Source organism: Oxyura jamaicensis, chromosome 4, assembly GCF_011077185.1.
Source record: "Oxyura jamaicensis isolate SHBP4307 breed ruddy duck chromosome 4, BPBGC_Ojam_1.0, whole genome shotgun sequence".
Classification (NCBI taxonomy): domain Eukaryota; kingdom Metazoa; phylum Chordata; class Aves; order Anseriformes; family Anatidae; genus Oxyura; species Oxyura jamaicensis.
This window is the reverse complement of record NC_048896.1, coordinates 28,085,460-28,104,305: the sequence shown is the minus strand read 5'-3', so window position 1 is coordinate 28,104,305 and position 18,846 is coordinate 28,085,460. Positions and strand designations below refer to the sequence as shown.

At 43.8% G+C, this 18,846-nt stretch overlaps 1 protein-coding gene across 9 annotated transcripts in view; it reads right to left on the bottom strand.

Moving 5' to 3' along the window:
• BMPR1B (bone morphogenetic protein receptor type 1B) overlaps positions 1 to 18,846 on the bottom strand; it is a 258,427-nt gene that overhangs the window by 64,059 nt on the left and 175,522 nt on the right. The window contains exon 4 of one of the 9 annotated variants that reach the window (XM_035325738.1): positions 9,373 to 9,463. The exons of 7 other annotated variants lie outside the window; for them this stretch is intronic. The gene's annotated coding sequence lies outside the window, so the exon portion shown is untranslated. Of the gene's footprint in view, positions 1 to 9,372; positions 9,464 to 15,001; positions 15,318 to 18,846 lie in introns of those variants that run through there. One more of the 9 variants, XM_035325743.1, reaches the window with a different exon arrangement.

Here is an 18,846-nt window from a genome sequence, read left to right as displayed (position 1 = left end):
TCTATATAATCATTGATATTTTGTTTTTGTTTTTCCAAAAGACTGATCAATAGCTTGAAAGAAAGAGTGACTTAATTTAAAACTATATTTATCTTGAGTTTTCAAGGGACTCGAAGTTATAACAAACAATATAATTTTGGGGTTTTGCCCGTATTCGACATACATAATTTTTGCAAGCGGTAGCTTCTGCCGGTTGGGACTTGGCTGTCTGAGCAGTAACATTTTCCTTTCTAAAGCTCTTTCTTTACGCACTGCTGGAGAGCTTTGCCTTCACCATAGAATTGCCACGTACGCACACACAAGTGAGTTGTTAATTTATAGGGGAAGGTGGACAGCAATATTTTCAGCCTAGAGTCAGTGTAGACAATAAATAGTCAAAGAAACAATGGCCATGCACAAGAAAGAAGATGGAGAGCATGTTAAAGAGTCAGCTCTGCTGGACTGAAACTGCCAAGTGACACCATTGCTTTACTAACAATAACGCTATATATGTGTAGTGTAGATCTGTAACAGGCAAAAGAATGTTTCAAGAGGGAAGAAAAATGCTGTTTGAAAGAGTTCCTTCACGTCTGTTCTCAGGGGTTTAAGGAAAAAGACAACAAGCACTTGCAGAAATCTCTTGAATTTCTTTACAGTATGTGCCCAGGGTGTTTCCAAAGAGGCAGCCCCAGATACACCACTGGAACGCGCTGCACTGCAAGGATGTTGCACTCATCGTCCTGCTTTGGGAAGCACACACAGGTGTTTTGAAGGAATGCCCCCTGAAAGCTGCCTTTTTGTTATTATTGTTTTGGAGACTTTCTGAAAAGAGAGCCCTGACAACAGGGCTGAGCTTTGTTTGGAGAACGCAATCCTCGTTCTCCCAGCTGCTGACAGGAAAAGGCCATGTCCCGCCTAAGTGAGAAATTCCTTTCTCAGAGTCAAGGGATGAAAGTTGGTGGAGAAGAGCAAATATCTTCCCTGTGCTGCAAAGTTGAAACACCTGACAGCTGACTGTTAACAACATCAGAAATATACTTTTTTTTTTTTTTCCCATTCTACAACATACAGCAAAGAAAAAAAAAAATCTCTGCCAGGTGATATTAGGTATTACGGGGATACAAAAACCATCCACATAATAACCTGATCCTGATAATAACCTGATATGCAGAGGTCCTCCCTCCTATAGAAATGAATTGTGTAGAGGCCATAACCCATGCAGTGAATCCTAACTCAAGGCCATATGCCATTCTGGTGCTATGCTGAGCGTTATTTTAAACATTTCCCCCAAAACCAAAACCTCACTGTTTGTTTGAACAGACCTTGGATGCATGCACTGCCACGACCTTTGATTTCTGTTAGTCCTTCACTACTGACAGTGTGAGTGCGAGGAAAAGACTTCTGCAGAAGTGTATCATACGGTTTGATTTTTTTCCTTAACAGACGCACGCAAGCCTAGAGACTGACAAATATCTTTAAATATTATAGGCCTGTAGTAAAAATAATTTAAAACAGTACAGGCCAAAAAAAAAAAAAAAAAGGGCTAAGAAAAAACACTGCAGGTGAAACTGATATGCCTGACAAGGCACAGAAGTGAGCTGAGAAAGCAGAGCACTGGAAACTATATAAACTTGCTCGAAGGAGGAGAATGGGCCGTGGACAGCAAAGTGGGAAAGGGAGGAGCTGGATGAGAAGGGGAAAAATCTGGCATGCTTCTCTGTAGGTTGGTGTGGCAATGGGACTTGCTCAATCACATCGCTCTGCTGTAGAAAATCTGCAAGGCCCTGGCAAAACGTCCTGTCCATTCCCAGAGAGAGAGACAGAGATTTGTGACCTATTATTTGTGCCACTTACTCTGGTCACTCAAGGGAGAAGTTGCGTGCAGTGGATACGCTTGGGCGTCATGCTGCATCACGCTTTGGCACGATGGGTCTGTGTGCTACATGACGGGGCTGCTGTTTTCAATTTGCTTTTTTTGAGAGTCCAAACTACAAATAAAGTCGTGTTATACTACAAGAACACTTAAAAAAAATCACCAGCTGAACCAGCCACCCACACAGGAGATGCTATAGTAACAGTCTTGCAAGTTGTTTCATAAGGGATAATTATTCTTGCCTGCAGAATCCTTTTTTTTATTATTTTTGCCAAAAATTTAGAAGGTGATGAACACAAGTAGAAAAAAAAAAGGAATAAAAATAATAATAATAAAAGAATGATTTCAGAGCAATGCAGCTAAATGCTTTGCAGTGTCCTATTTCTCCTAGCACTGCTTGGGTGTGAAACCAGCAGAACTATGTATGCCACCCTTTGCTCACATGACGTCCAGTTCTTTGCTCCAGTTTTCTGCATGCTCAACCTAAAAACCCTTGGTCAAATCAGCAAGTACTCGCAAGTACCACCAACACCAGGAAGGCTTTATTTTAGCTTCAGTAAGTGCCAAAGGATCGAGCCCAAGGCACCTCCGACCAAGCACGAGGTAGAACGACGGTGTGATCCCATGAGTGGCTTCAGGCAACGTAGGAGCGTGCTTCCATTGAAGGAGAAAGCCCGCTCAAAAATTGGTTTTCCTTCTGTTTCGGTGAAGCAATTTTGCAATCACATCACCGATCTGCTTTACCATGTGGTTGCCTAAGCACTGGAGAGGGAACAACACCGGGGAGGGGATACGCTGCTGCTAGCGTGCCAAGTGAGGCTGGTTTATCCCGACTGGGAAACCACAGCCTTGGTGTTTGCTTCTAACCTGAACTGTCCTCTTGCCTCAACGCTCCATCTGCAATGTGGGGTACAGATACCCCTTTGTCTACAGGGAGGGATTTGTGAAACCGAAGTTAATGAACATTCAGATACCATAATGATGGGTGTCTCACAAAAAAAAAAAAAAAAAAGCGAGGAAATTAATAATTACAGCCTCAGCGGGGTTTGAATAGCACGCAGTAAATAAGGCGATGGTCACACGTTGAACAATGCAAGGAAAACAAAATACTGAATAGGGGCTCATTAAGCGAGTGCTGCCCATCTTTGGGGCTGAACAAAGCAGGGGTCCAATGGAAAAGCTAATCTGCTATCATGTAATTAAAAACTGCATAGTAATGCATACGCACAGAGGTCAAACAAAGGTTGCATGCAACATAAACACAGACATTTTGAATACAACTCTACTAATGGTATTTTCATGCCTTTTTTTTTTTTTTGCTTGTGTAGCAGTACATACTTTGAATATAAAGCTTACCGGGTAGCACTTGCTGAATTGCCATCATTTTAGCTCCAGAAGCTGTCTTTCTAAATGGCATGTTATTCACCTTACAACTTAGTAGTTTGGGTGCATTAAGGGTTTAGGCAAATTTGTTGGTCCAGATCAGGCAGGAGACCAGGCTAAGACCAGTCTGGACTACTGACGTAAGGATACACACCTTTCCTCCACTACACCGCTCCTACAGTCCTTGTCATAAGGCCAGGATATGGTTGCCTTCACGAGTGGCTGTGAGACCAGAAAATGACAAAACCCTTTTCCATTCTGTGATGGAAATTTGTTCAATGGGATTTTAGGTTATGCTGCACTGAAATAAAATGATGGGCATGGAACATGAAACAAGTTCATAGTCTAAATGGGCTGCCATAGGGCTACACAAATTTGGAAAGCCATTTAGTCCAGCATGCAGAGTAGAAACAGTCTGTTGCTGTTTGTATATCTCTATCTACACATATTTCTATGGCCTTTGTCACCAGTGGAGACAGCTGCTCCCAATTACTGTCTCTCGTAAACAGCTCTGTGGAGTCAGATTGGGTTATTATTTTCTGTTTTGCAGGAGAGAAGGTGAAACAAGAGAGCAGACCGGATTCACAAAGGTATCTTTGTGCCTCTCACTGAAATCATCTGAATTTGATTCAACCAAAGAATGCCTATGGATCTAGATCTGCAAAACGGATGTCCATCTAAGTGGCATTACATTACAGAGCTGCATAAAGAACCTCAGGTTTCGAAATCCCAATCTGATTTTACATCTCTAAAAGGTCATTAGTAGACTGAACAATAAATTGCATATTCATAAAATCTGGCTGTATCATTTCCTTTGATAAGGTCCTCTCTTCTATTACTACCCAAGATGGAACATTGAAAAGGCAAGAGAGATCTGGAGAGGAAAAATAGAGATTTTTTGATTCCCAATGGTTGCTGTGATGGGTTTGATGCCTCTTTCATATGCCATTTGTAACTCTACCCCCCAAAAAACATTGTCCACAGACTAGAAACAAAGCACATTGACAAATACGGAAAATATCAGAAGCATCAATGCTGCCATGCAATTAAAAAAATAAATAAATGTGATTTTAGTCAACAGTTTCAGAGGTACAAATTATTATATTGTGTAGAACAATATAACAAGTTATAACAAGATTTACACAACATCTTTAGTGAGCTCTTCAAATCCATTTTGATGTCAAGTGTAAGAGTTAAACCTAACTACAGGATCGCAGAGCTCCTCTAGCTCTTCAAGTCAGGTACAGAACATGTTTGCCCACAAGCAGAAACGTGCAGTTTGGAGGGAAGGGAGAGCAGAACACCAGTCATGGGAATTTTCTCACCAATTCCTGTTTTCTCCAGTTGCCAACAAGTTTCCAACAGCAAGCATGCAGCCCTTCTCCAACACAGGGCCCATCTAACAACTGTCCACCAAAAAGCATGAAGTAGTTTTCCAGAAACAACCATGCTGTGTTTATCCTAGGATGTAAAAACCTAAAGGTGCACGCATTTGTCTTTAGTGGATCCGAGGTTGTAAAGCTAAGGATTACATCTCCTCCTAGCTCTCCAAACACATAGGAGAAACTACAAACAAGTTTCTTACAGAACTTGCGGAAAAAAACAGGAGCTTCTTCACCCTTTAAAAACAGTGTGTTTTAGAAAGAGATTTTCCCTTCTTTTTACATCAGCTAGGCCGTTATTTCTTTTACCTAAACTAAACATAAAGTCATGTATTTGTTACAAAAGCAACATATCGTTAAGCTGATGTGAACACATTTTGGGTGGTGGAGTGACAGGTTAGTGCACAAGCATGCTTACGGGTAATGTGCTTGGCAGATGCTTCCTGGGACTGGAAGAAACGTGGTCACAAAGGTTAGGTTTTTATATAAACGACTGTCCAGGCACTTTATGCGCTTCCATAACTTAGTGCCATTTCATTTATGAGGTTTAGTTTGTTCTTCTTTGGTGGTATTATTGTGTCACTAAACAAAATGTACATGACCCAAGTGCATGTCTGCAGAGCTCCAAAGAGACTAGTAGTTTTTCCACCCATAGTTCTGAGTGCTTTATGGAAAGGTTACAACATTATATTAAAAAATAAAAATAATAAAAAAAAAAATCCTGAAGTACAATGACAGTAGATATTCCATCCTGAATCCTCCCCAGTTCCTCTAAGGCACTGCAACTCCCTCTGGCCCGGAGAAAAGTTAGTTTGCGTCAGTTTAAGGCAAGCCTTAAAAAACTGCAAACTTTAAAATTTGCTGCAAACTTTAAAAAAAATGCTGCAGATGAGGAGTACGTTATTTCCAGTGGAAGCACTCCACTCACAGAATTCATTCCCCTTATTTCTTTTGATTGCTCTTTATCTTTCTTCCTTCCAGTGACAAAAACACCCTCCTCAAACACCTTTTGTCTGTAACATTTCCACCTCCACAGACAGCTGTATCTTTATATATATATATATTTCTATATTTGTTGGCTTGCCATTTCTTCCTTTAATTCACACACATTTTAATGAGTTTTGAGACCACGATCCAAATTTCAGACCATACTCATTATTTTACTTTAAATATGATAAAAGAAGATTTTAAAAGACACCTGTGTTTAAACTGATGAACACAACACCTAATTCTTATCAATGCATATAAATACCTGAAGGAAGGGTGCAAAGAGGACGGAGCCAGGCTCTTTTAAGTGGTGCCCAGTGCCAGGACAGTAGGCAGCGGGCTCAGACTGGAGCATAAGAGGTTCCCCATGAACACCAGGCAGCACTTACGGGCTGTGTAGATGACCAAGCACTGGCACAGGTTGCCAGAGAGGTTGTGGAGTCTCCTTGGAGATTTTCAAATGCCACCTGGACGTGGTCCTGGGCAGCCTGATCTGGGTGGCCCTGCTTGAGCCGGGGTTTGGAACAGATGGGCCCCAGAGGTCCCTTTCCAGCCTCATTTCTTCTCTGGCTCCATGACATTCACATCAGGAAATCTCAAGTATCTATCCCTATCTGCAGTAAGAAACCTCTCTAAATTTCCTTTATTGCAGCTATAGCCAGAGTTTTTCCTGACACCCCCCCACACCCATTTTATTGTCAATAACAACAGATTTGGACAAAATCAGGTATAATAATAATAATAATAATAAATCATAATTATGGAAGACACTTTTTTTTTTTTTTTTTTTACCTTCCTTCTTTTTTACTGATACCTCCTGGCACATAAACTGGAAGATAAATAGAAAGCAACAAAATTCATAAACCTAAGTACACCTTCAGGCAGCTACTGACAACCGAACTGTTAAGAGAACATGAAGAAAAGTACATTTAACAAATAGTGGCACTTATGAGACCTTCCAGGTCTTTGAAAAGTGATCAGAAAGAATGCTCCTGAAGCCTACATTTATTCACGAAACCGAAGGCATTAGTGACAGATTCAGATGAAGGCAATGTTATTTCTTCATCTGTAGCTGTATTTTCAGCTGGTGGCTTCCCACAGGCAGCTCTCGTTCATTCAACGAAATCTATTTGGTGATCCATATTCATATTATATTTAGCTTCTTAAACAGAAATATTGAGTTCTCATGTCACAACAGAAAGGTTAGTATAACGTGATATTGATTTACTCAAGAGGCATTCAGATTTAAGACTAGAAAAATGGAGTTGAGTTCAGCTTCCAACTGCTAACCTGCTCTGAAAGAATAAATCGGAGCACGTCCCAGGAGCCCCTTGGGTTGCCCCACAAAGGTGGGACAGAGCGAATCTGTCTACAAGAGGGGAGTACCTCAGGAACACCCCTTTTCATCAACCCAATGTCAAATACTTCTATTCGGCACAATGATCCTGCATAATCTGTGCTGACACATTTTAGTTGGTGAGTAAGAGCTCCAAATACCACACAGTAAGTAGCATCTATTTGGGCAGGAGGAAACAAGACAAACGACGATAAAGCCAACAGTGAGGAAAAAGACCACCCCATGTTCACGTCTCCCTTTTACTTCTGATAAAAGTGACTTGCTAAAAGGTCATAACGTTGGCTTACATACACCATCGCAGTACGTACTGGTCTGGGGAAGTACAGGAATTGCTTTTATCCTCATAACTTCTCGTATTTAAACATATATAATTTGATTGCAACTTATGTCAACATAGAATCGGCTTACTAATCGTTACATTTCAGAATGGGATCTCTGTGCTTCTTTTTTGAAGGAAAATCTAGCTGGTTGCTGTACAAGTTCAGTCTGTAACACAGTTAGCACAGCTCACGCAAATCATGGCAACTTCTGCACACAGTGAACCGGCACGCCAGCAATTGCGTATTTTGAATGTCTTCAATTCTGATTATTTGCCAGGATTCCCTACAGTTTCATCTTTAGTCACTTTGTTTTCTCATACGGACATTTAGAAAGTAATAATAAAAGGGAGGAATCAATACTACTCCTGCCTTATCTTTTTGATAAGTAACACATGTAAAAATTCTCTTATTGCTTGGGCTGGCCAGACACAGAGACATAGGACAGAGCCATCCATTAAAAGCCTTAGATGGTACCTAACCCAGGTAAAGAAAGAAACTAAGCCCATTTGTTTCCAAAGCTATGTACCACATGCTGAATTTCCCAATGCTACTGCATAGTCACCAAGACACTCTGTGGCTGGCAAGAGCAAGAAATTTGCTAGAAACCTTCTGCAAATGAAACCCAGGTGCTTAAGCACAATCCCAGATGTCTCTTACACTGTGTGGCTTTGATAGATTAAATTGAGCATAAGAAAGAGATGAAATATTTATGAAAATTAAATTTGCAGGATGCATGTCAGTAAGCCTGAAAAACTCTTTTTCGAATGAAGACAGGAAACCACATTTTTCACCCAAGCAGGTTAGGGTAGGTTACAGCAGCGGTATTCACATGAGCTTCTGAGATGCTTATGTTTCCTGCAGACTGCTCAGCTTTGATTCAAACCACTCGTTCCAGAAACAGCAACCACAAATACTGACTCTGACACTGGTGTATCAAGCATTTATAAACAACACACACAAATGAAAGAAATACTATGTTTTACTCGTTATCCACCAAAAGGTTTAGTATTTTGGGGGCTGGGAAAGAGCTCAGATCACATACAGTATTCTGTGTAACGACACTGTGCCCTGGACACGGAATATTGCTGGAATGAAAAAATCCTCGTTAAACATTTAAGGGGATATTTTCAGATATTTAAGCAAATTAATGTAAGTCTGAAAGAGACACTTGCACACTATCTGTTCATCAAAACTTCACATTTTCCTTGTATTGGCTTCCTCAAAAGAACTGTGAAAGAAAAACTCCATCTGGTGAAAGAGTCACAGCAACAGAAAAATGAATTAAGATAATGTTTAGAAGCTATAGAAGCACAAAATACCCCCCCTTTCTCCAGTGATACACATCTTGCATGAAACCCCCCAAACCAGCTAACATCTCTCTGCATGGTCCAGGTCTTGCCTGTCCCAGCAGGTCTGTTACCACAACAGCACGTGCTACCAGGGAGTAGGATGAGGTTTTCATTTCCTAGCCATTCCTAAATTTCATCACTTCGGAGGCAAACGTCTTAGAGAGGGTGGTGCTCTCTTTCACATGCACTTCTCTCTCCTTTTAGGGTTGAGGAGCCCGGAAGAGGTTTTTAGGGAGTTAATCCTTCTGATAGTTTAGCACTCAATTATTTCAAAATCCTGCTCAGTACAAATACCCATTCACATCAGGAATTGTGACTTAGTGCAAACAGATGTGGTCTTCGTAGCAAAGCAAAACCAATACACAACAGTAACATTTTTTCTGTGGATTAATAGTAACAGGGCTGCGGATCTCTGTGTTGCTCGCTGAGTATGAGACCCCTGGCTTCAGCAAACCAGAGACAAATCCAACTCCTCCCGCTCTCCTTGTGCTACTTGAATACCTCCTGCCAACATTGCAAGGACACAGGATGAGGCACGACGCTGGAAACATCCCAAAGGAGATCTGCAATTTACCTGAAGAAGCGCAGCAAGCAATACTTCCCAAACTCTCTTTCAAAAGAGTAGCACAAATATTCTATATTTCTTTTCATGGGATGTTTATACACTAGGAAATGAGAATCTCTTATGTGCTAAGCTAATTTAATGCCAGATTTCAGCAGAGGAATGAAGAGTTCTACTTACATTAACACAGTGTCTGAAGCAACAGTCTAAAAATCTGCTGATAGAAAATGTTAGGCAATATCTTCTTACTGTCAGTTTGCAGCATAAAATACTGAAAAATAGGAGAGTTGCAAAGAGTAGACTGATAGGACTGACTTTCTTTAATCCCTGGTCTTGATCAGGGAAATGATATGCTAGCGCTATTATTTTTTTCAAAGAGTTAAGCCTCCACGTTTGCCAGGTACTCAAGGAAGAGAGCAGTCCTGACAGCCTCAAAAGGACCATCTCCGTTTAACATCCTGTAGGTGTCTGGAGGGACCTGCTGAGCAAACACTTCATGGTTACTTTGGTTAACAAATGACACATCTTGTTTTGGTCCACTTAAATATTCTGCATCCTAGCTACGAATCTGGGACAAATGGCATCCAAAAATTGTAAGAGGGAAGCAGTTGCCAAACTGCAAAACAAGCTTGGCCTTCAGTCCCAGTATCTTTGTCAAGGCCAGATAGCTGAGGACCAGACGCTCCGGGACTGATAAACTCCTGTTCAGAACAAGTGGGTGCAAAGTATGCTTTGTGTGTCCTGGGTTGAACCGCAGCTCCTAGGAAAAAGAGGAAGGAGGGAAAAAAGGAAGGAAGACCCAAATACTGCTATCTTCCCTGCAGGTATGATGCTGAGGAGATCGGATTTCGAGTGTCTGCGATGCTCACCACAGGTCACTTACTGCTGATTAATAGCGAGAGATTAATAGCTGGGGATACCACGTAATAGCTGCAGTAAAGAACTCCCGAGCACACTGTCATGGCTATGCATTTAACAGCTGTGTTCATACTCGCAGCACATTTTGCCATATGGCAACAGGGATCAGCTTACACTTAAAAAAAAAAAAAATGACTTTAGATGCGTGCTAAGCAACGGGACTGCACCCCTACCCCTAAAGCAATGCAGCCTTCGCGCTGCATCCTTCAGCTTCGCGCCAGCCAAGCGACGTCAGCTCTCATCTTCCAAGCACAAAAAAAAATTTAGCTGCAAGGTTCGGAGCGTTAGAGCCCACGGATGAGCACCAAATATTGCAGCTGGGAGGCAGCAGCCTGGCTCTTTGCCAGGTGACAACTAGACCAGCAGGTGAAGAGGGTTTTGTTTTTTTGGATTAAACTGAAGTGCAGTACTGCCTGCTAAATCCCTTGAGCAGCGAACTGTGTGACAAGTAATTACGCCGGGGAATTTTGTTACATCAGGTTTATATATTCACCAGATCGCAGCTATAATTAACAGTTGTGACTACTCAAAGTCCCTGTGGCTCTGGATCTGCTGATTGTAAAGGCTGATGTGTCACTCCGTGCGCAGCATGAGGCTGAGGCATACCAACAGAGAGCACTACAGGCATAAGCATCATCCTGCTTGTCTAAGAAACAGCGGGCTCCTGCACAGTTTTCTCCAACTTTCTCTCTCCTGTTTTCCATAGACACTACCCTATTGCACTCAGGAAGATTCCTCTGTGGTTTCCAGGTAGCAGTTTAGGACCGGCCTGTAGCATGGCCTGTACCTGCTGGGAAGATGCTTGTCTGCACCAAGGACAGCGGAGAGATCTGTCAGATCAGGATCCTGAGTGCATCCTAAAAGGGAAAAATGAGGGGACCAGGACTCCACCCATGTAAAACTCCATTTTTACAGTATCTGAAGGCTTGCACATTGTCCCACATACAGAACTGATTCAGCTATGCAATGCCACAAGGAAGTGATTTACCCAAAACTCAGCTTCCCCTGCTGCATTTATCTTTTTTTTTTTTGGATCAGATTTTTCTTTTTTAATTTTATTTTTTTTTAGTCAGACCATAATCTTTGGTCAGATTATGGGGCAGAAGAGACTTTTCCAAAAAATAATAATAATTTTTAAAAAAGCTGTTTTGGCAAGGGGAGCTCTCGTCACCTGTTTCCTCAACAGCACAACCTTCCCATTCTCATCATTAAGCTTAGGAAGCACTTTTTCTCAATCCTGAACACAAGATCTGCAGTTCCATCTGCCCTTCTTCCATGGGTAGGTTGACCCTTTGGCCTCAGGTTTAGAAAAGAAAGATTAAATCCAGCCAAAAATACCCAACAAACATCTAAAGATAAAAAAAGATTAGTAATTGCTGACATAGGTAAAACAAATGAAGTGAGAGGTACTTAAATTCCCTTTAGGAAAAGGCGTAGGTCTTGTGGACAGAAGAGATGCAGCAGACTACCTTGCCTAGTACCAAGGTTTCTGCCATAGCCCAGGCTCTCACAGCGTCAAGAACCCCGCTGAGATGTACCAGTCATTGGGTGCACTGGTGTGGGGTGAGAAGGGAGCTCTCTCCATCCAAAGATGGGGCAGTGACTTGTCACCAAAATGGAAGGACGCAGTGTCAAGGGGATTTCGGCAGGGGACTGCCCTGGGTGGTCTTACATCGTGTTTCCACTAACAATTTAGGCATTGGAAGCAGCTTTGCTCACAAAAGCTTCAGTTACTACCGGGCTGAAAAGAATTGGAGGACAGTTCTCAAGAAATTGGACAAGTGAGCAGGAAAACGCGGTGTGCTATGCAGCCAGGATAACGTAACACGTGCACATGCGATGGCACAAATAACGAACCAATTTGCCAAACGACCATCCACTGAAAAAGGATCTGCAAATTACCAAGGCTTACAAGCTGGACACAGGGAAATGATGTCAGGCCACCGTGAAAAAGGCAAACACTGCGCTGGGGCACGCAAACAGAGACACAGCCCAACAAGCATCTCTCCCGTGCTCGCCAGCCCCGAGGCAGTGCAAGATCCCACGCTCAGCCCTGGGTTCTGCATGCGTAGGTTTCCCGACAGCCAGCGCGGACCCGCCGTTACATTGATACCAACATCAGCTGCAGTCCTACCCTCAGTGCGGAACCACCAGCATCTCCACGGGTTATTTCCAGACTCCACAGCCTAATCATCTCCCTACCGTGACCACCTCGTGCGGAAACAGGAACTTCGAAGGCAAGGAGTGGAGGCATCTACTAAGCAAATTGAAGTTGGAATTAATGCTGCTTTAGAAAACCTTGCACTTGGCCTGAGGCATGGACTGAATTACTTAAAGGAGCTCTTAATTTGATTTTAAGCATGCTTTTCATAACAATTGGCCTGGAAACTGCCTAGAGCAGTGGGACTCTGACCCATAACCCAAATGGCAGGAGGAAGCCAAGTGTTAGAGCCATGTAAATGAAAAATAAATAAATACATTAGCAATATCATTTAGCAGTGCAAAGTCCTGCAAGTTTTTTTTCCAGGGATTTATCTCCTAAAATTATCCAAAAGCACTCAGCTTCAGTTGCTATCGCTTTGCCTCTCTTTCATTGCTGAGAGGACTTGTGGCCAGCCTCCATCCCCTGCCCAGCCCCTAGGAGGAGGGCATAGAGCTGGTGAGAGCACCGGAGGAGGAAACCTCACTGTCTCCCCAGCACCAGCCCCTCTCTGCAGAGCTGTGCTGGCAAACAAGAAGCATGCAGTCCTCGGAAAGACAAAAATCCCTGTGCTGAACAGGCCACTCGTTACATTTTCAAAAGTTTGTACAAGCGCTCAAAAATCAAGTCAAGATTTGACTCCTGACTGATGGGAAGTTGGGAGCACATTTCCAGTGCAAACCGAGCTCCTGAGCAGCCGGATTTCAAACCCTGCTCCTGGGAATCTCCTACTGACACCTGCAGCTACCGTGTTGGTAAGACAACATAGAGGGTCTTGTCTTTTGGAGTAACCATTGAATGCCGAGCTTTGCACTGAGAATTCTGCAGGGATGCAAAAATCTTAGTTTTTTTTGAGGCAGGAGAAGTTTTCTGTGCACATCCTCCAGCAACACACTGCATTTCTTTTACAGACCTTCACGATGCCCTCACAGATGCTCGTATGGCAGAATACACCTGACTGCCTTCAGGGTCAGTCATCACGCTGAGATTCCTGGTGCCTTTAACAGCACATATTTCATATATATATATATATTTTAAAATACAGCTGAAGTTCGAAATCCAGGTTTCTAAACTACATTAGATGTTGCTTAACTTTATTTGGTGGGGGCACGAATAACTAAGAAGCCGCTTGCTTGTCAAGGGATGACATGAAAAAAAGTGTCAGACCGCTTACCCACCAAAATTTTAAAAGGGAATGGAGAAGCTAATAAAACTCATAAACGTTTATGGCCAGCTCCTGGTTTCGGGGGAGCTGTGCACAGCCCCAGCTGCACTCCCCGCTTCGGCAGCAGAGGGTGCTGACGGAGTAGCGAGGGGTCCCCGCTGGAACATCCACCACCCCTCAGGTGGGACAGCAATTGGGTCACTTCAGCCAGTACCACTTAGGACGAACAGGACCAGGGAGGGGGTTTCCAGTGGGTTTGAAATATCACCAAGAGCTTGCACGATCTGCTTGTGCTGTGCAGAACAGGACAGCACGCTCACTGCCGTGCCTCCTACACAAGCTTTGGGAGTGGAGGCTGAAAATGGGTGAGACGCTCAGTCAAGAATCAGCCACAAAACATCACTCGCAGTGCTTAAAGAACTGAAAATCAACCAAGGGGTGGCAGGTTTGAACCCGAATGTCACCACTGACGCTCAGTACAGACTCCTGCAGCCCCAAATCCTGCTCCCAGCAGCTCCTGGAGCCCAGCTGCTCCTGTGGCCACCCTGGCCGCTTCCTCCCGCAGGGAAGCCTGCCGGACAGATGGGCTGCAGCGGGGCCACTGCTGGTTCACGTCGTATCAGGAAGCCAGCGTAAAGTCATCTGAAGCACCAGCAAAGCTCACGCTGGTTACTGAAGGATTGCAGGTGAGGTCACGGAAAGTTTAACTGTTTAGCAAATGCAGCTGACTAATTTATGGAGGGGAAAAAAAAAAAAAAAAAAAAAAAGAAAAAAAAACCACCTTGCTTGTACATTTTCCTTTTCAGATGCAATACTCAGCTTAACTGCTTCCTGATGAAAACGTTCAAGCCAAACCATCAAAGTTTCATTAAATTGTGACTTTTTGAAAGACACTACGTTTAACAACAACAACAAAAAAAGAACTCTTCAAAGAGCAGCTTACACTCCTCCCGACGGACGTGTACGTGAATGAAGCACACCTCTATCAGCAGCTTACAAACCACAGAAAACATGCCATCCTGTAGGCTGCCTAGCGAGCTTGTTTCCAAAGGCGGCTGCTGTAAATACGTCTCCCTCGTTAATACGAGTTCAGTCTCCAGAATAAAGCCACTCTGATTGCGCCGTCAATCAAAATCCCGCCTTATTACCGTCTGTTTACTGCTAATTAGTGCCCCCTTTTCTTGCTAGCTGTTTGTTTTTTTTTTGCTTCCCGATGGGTAAATATGGCATTTTCGGTCATAATTAGCGTGATGCTTTCCTGCTCGGACGGCAGCGCGAACAAGTTGGCTCTCCCCACCGCACACAGCGCCTGTTGGTCTTACAGCCCGTCCTCCAGGAGCGGAGCGAACAAAAAAAAAAGAACCCCGGCTGCTGACAGAGGTGACGAGGGAAACTTTTCCGAGGCGTAAGCGAGCTTTCCGCGGGAAGATTCAATTCACAGCTCCCCCCCGCCCCCCGGCAGCCCCCCGGCCCCGAGGGGACCCCCCCGGCCCCCCGCACCTACCTGCAGCCGGCGGCGGCTTCACGCCTCACGCCGGGGAAGCCCCGGCCCCGTCGCGATCGGGGGTCGCGACCGTGCTGCTGCGCCGGGGCTCTGGGCAGCCGGGAGGGAGGAGGAGGAGGAGGAGGAGGAAGAGAAGGAGGAGGAGGAGGAGGGCGAGGCAGCCTCCCCGCGGCTCTGCCCCGGGCGGCGGAGCGAGGACCCGCTCAGGCGCTGCCATCCATCCGCGCAGCGCCGCCGGAGCCCCCGCGCCCCTCGTGTTTCCTCGGGAACGTTGAGTTTTCCGCCTCTGAACTCTTGCTTCTTGCGGAAGAGCCCGCAGCGTAACCCAGCTCCTCGCCCTGCAACGAGTGTTCGCAGCAGCACGGGGATGTGCCCCGGGCTCCCCAGCAGAACGCAGGTGATGCCCCCAAACCCTGTGCGCAGCACCACGACGGGACGGGGCGCACAGACGGGCACGCTACGACAGACAGGCCCCACGCTGCCACCGAGCAGTGCTCACTTGGCATTTGCAAATGAACTCCATAGCCATATGTAGTAATTGTTAACAAAAACACTCATTTTTTCTCTGAAGGGATGAGAATAGTAGATTTATTCACTTGTTCTTACTGTGCATGCTCAGTTTGGTACTGGTGCCATGCTCCCGTAGCTACCGGGAGCCTGGCAGCCAAATTCTGGGGAAGATCCGCATCCTGGATGATGCTCAGCAAAACGGAAACAACCTCTTGCAGCAGCTGCCTGTCACTTGTCACGCAAGGTGTAGTAATAGCAAGGCAAAACTCAACTTTACGTAACTAAGAGTAACCTGCCCCAAGTGTTCATCAGCCTTGCCCAGCCATTGTAAGCATGGCGAGCATTACTCTCGCCTTCCCAGCGATGTGGGGTATTCACTACCTCTTTCCTCATCTCTCATTTAAAATTCCTCTGCCGGGTTGATTGATACACCATTTTGCATTTACAAACATACATCTCTACGCACAGAAATGGAATACATCGTGTACTGGAATATAATTTTTCTGTCTCTTGTGTTTTCATTAGAATATGTAGCAATAAGTCAACATGTTAGTATCTGACCTATTTATCTTCTAATAGGAGATCTATTACAGATTTGCTCTGCAGCTGGTATCAATTTTCATCAGAAAAAAATCATCTTAAAGTTCATATTTAATGTAAATACTGTGTTGAAAAAAGAATGTTTGATGTGTCCTTCCCAAACTCCTTTGTAAGCACAAAAAAAACCCTTAGAGCAATGTGTTAGCATCTGATAGCACCATTTAATATGGTGATGACACCATTCTATTACTAAAACAAAAAATCCCCAAGTGCCCCATGCCACACATCTTTCACCAAAAGCTACAGAGCGGATCTTTCTGCATACACCTAGCATAGGATGCCACTCCTTCAGCTTATCAACCTTATATGATCAACCTTTCAGACTGCAAGATGCACCAATATAATTATTTTGATATTATCATATGATTATTATTATATGACACCTGGGATAGACACCACAAAGCCCAGTTGTGACTATAAATGACTGGATAAATTCACAGCTGCAAATGTCTGAAGTTGGAAGGCTGTGATTAAAAGTATGGGGAATCTAACCAGGATGCTTTTAGGATGGCACAAAAAAGCAGGCTAATGCAAACATAAGCGTTTAAAAATCAGTATTTGATTCAAGTTTGTATCTGTCCAGAGAACTAAGTAACAAGAGTGCAGCAGCGAGGTCAAAGCTTTTGATGGAAAGAGCCTCAAACACATCTGGAAAGCTGAACCATGGCTGAGAAACTGAATCCAACATGTGTTGGGACAGCCAGGGTTAACCAGCCTGGCCCACTGAAGGAAATCAGAGATCTGGGAGGAGGAATACAAAAATTAACAGAGGTAGAGCAGTAGAAGTAACTAGCTTTCATCAAGCTCTTTTTCAGCACTAACCACCGGTGCCTAATAGATATTTGTTAGGGTGCTGGTGGCAGGAGGACTCTTTCAGACAGTCCATGATGTATTTGCTTAAGTTACATTTCATTGCATATTCATACAAGACACATGGCTATCAAGGTGCATTTCTCCTTGGGGCAGTGGTCAAAAAGAAAGAATAAATTACTTTAAGATGTGTCTTGGTTGCTTTTGAGAAAAAAATAAAAATAAAAATGAGAGAAAGCATTACATGGTTGTTCGAAACACAGCAGTCATGGATGTGAGGACACATGAGGTTTCCCTCCCATCCCATACTCCAGTGTTTCTGACCTTAGCGTGCATAATACTGCCCCACTCAGCTGAGCAAAGATGTGGTATTGGGAAGCAAAGGAAGGAGAGAGGCTGCAGAGAGACATTTTGCTCAATCCTGTTTGCAGAGCAATCCTGTTGGTATTAGAGCACAAAGCAATATAAATAAATAAATGAGGCAAGCAATAATGTGTTATAATTACAAGGCGTTTAGTCAGGCCGTTAATGTTCGTGGAGCTTCCCCTCAGTCCTGGGGAATAATTCAGCATTATAACATTTATTCTTTGCGTAGGATACAAGCAAAAGTACTGCAAATTATTGTAATGATAGGGACGTTGTATTTCCAAAACTGGAAAGAAAATTTTCAAGATATCATAGATGTGGAAAAGATATTCCCACATCATAGGGGGTGACATCATTGTTTCCATAGTTGGTAATGTCATCAATGATGTAACTGTATCTTTGATTTCTTCCTGCTAATTATGCTATTTCTTACATATTCTGTGTTCTGCAAAAGCTCTTTGCCCATTAAAATACTTTACTAAGCGAAAGCACAAATAAAGTCTAAATTAACAACATTTCACTGCTGCTGCCCCCCCCCCCCCCCCCAGTTTAGACAGCAATCCAGCATTTAAACTACAGTAAGTAATAGCCGCAAGTGGGAGGCTCTCCCTTCATATGAAACCTGCTCACTGATGCCTTCTGCACAAAAGCTAGCAGAAACAAATTCTTTAAGGCACTATTCGCTAATATTTTCACTTGCTTTGTGCTGAAGCATAGCATCCCTATTCACGGAGCACAAACTCAAAAAGAACAAAAAGACGCTTTCACTCTACTTTGAAAAATTGGGGCATTCAAACCCAGGGGTAGGCAGACAACAAAAGCCCTGACGTGCTTAGAAATCTCTGAAAAGACTCTTAAAAGATGCTGGAGAAGCGAGCTGAACATCTTTTGCCCAAGTTTCTTCCCTCCCATTCCACTTGCAGGGTGCTCCCTGATGCCAGGCAGCAGCAGCCCCGGTGCGCGGGGACACCATTGCCTTGCAAACAGCCCCCACCCCCCTGTGGCGTGGCTCAAGGCGTCCTGTAGTATTCCAGGCACGTTTTCTTCCCCAGTTACTTTTATTATTTATTTATTTATTTTTGGTGGTAATGTTTTTTTGTTTTGTTTTGCAGAGATCTGCCAAAGTTTGCCCTCCGCTCTGTCACCTCCCCCCAGATTGGAAAGGGTAAAATGGGAGCGAGAAGGGAGAAAATCCCATAGCTTGTCCAAAGCATGCAGGGATGATTTGTGTTCTCACTTATGGGGTATGACTGTCACTGTTGATCTGCTTTCAGGCCTAGATTACATGTGATAAGGGCTGACCTTATTTGAGTATTCACACATTATGCACTCATGGAGAGCACGCTGGACACAAAAGTCCCTCAGATGTTCTGGGCATCAATCACGCTCACAGCGTGGAGGCTGCCAAACTTTTCTTCCATTTAGCCTGGGAGAGGAGAGAGTAGTCCAAGACAGACTTAATAAAGTTTAAAGCTGTGCCACAGTATATTTGGGGTCCATTGTCTTCTAAAAGTGTGCTTTTCAACAAATTCTCTGCAGTTACCATGGACAACAATTCGTCTTTAACAAATTTGGGGGGGG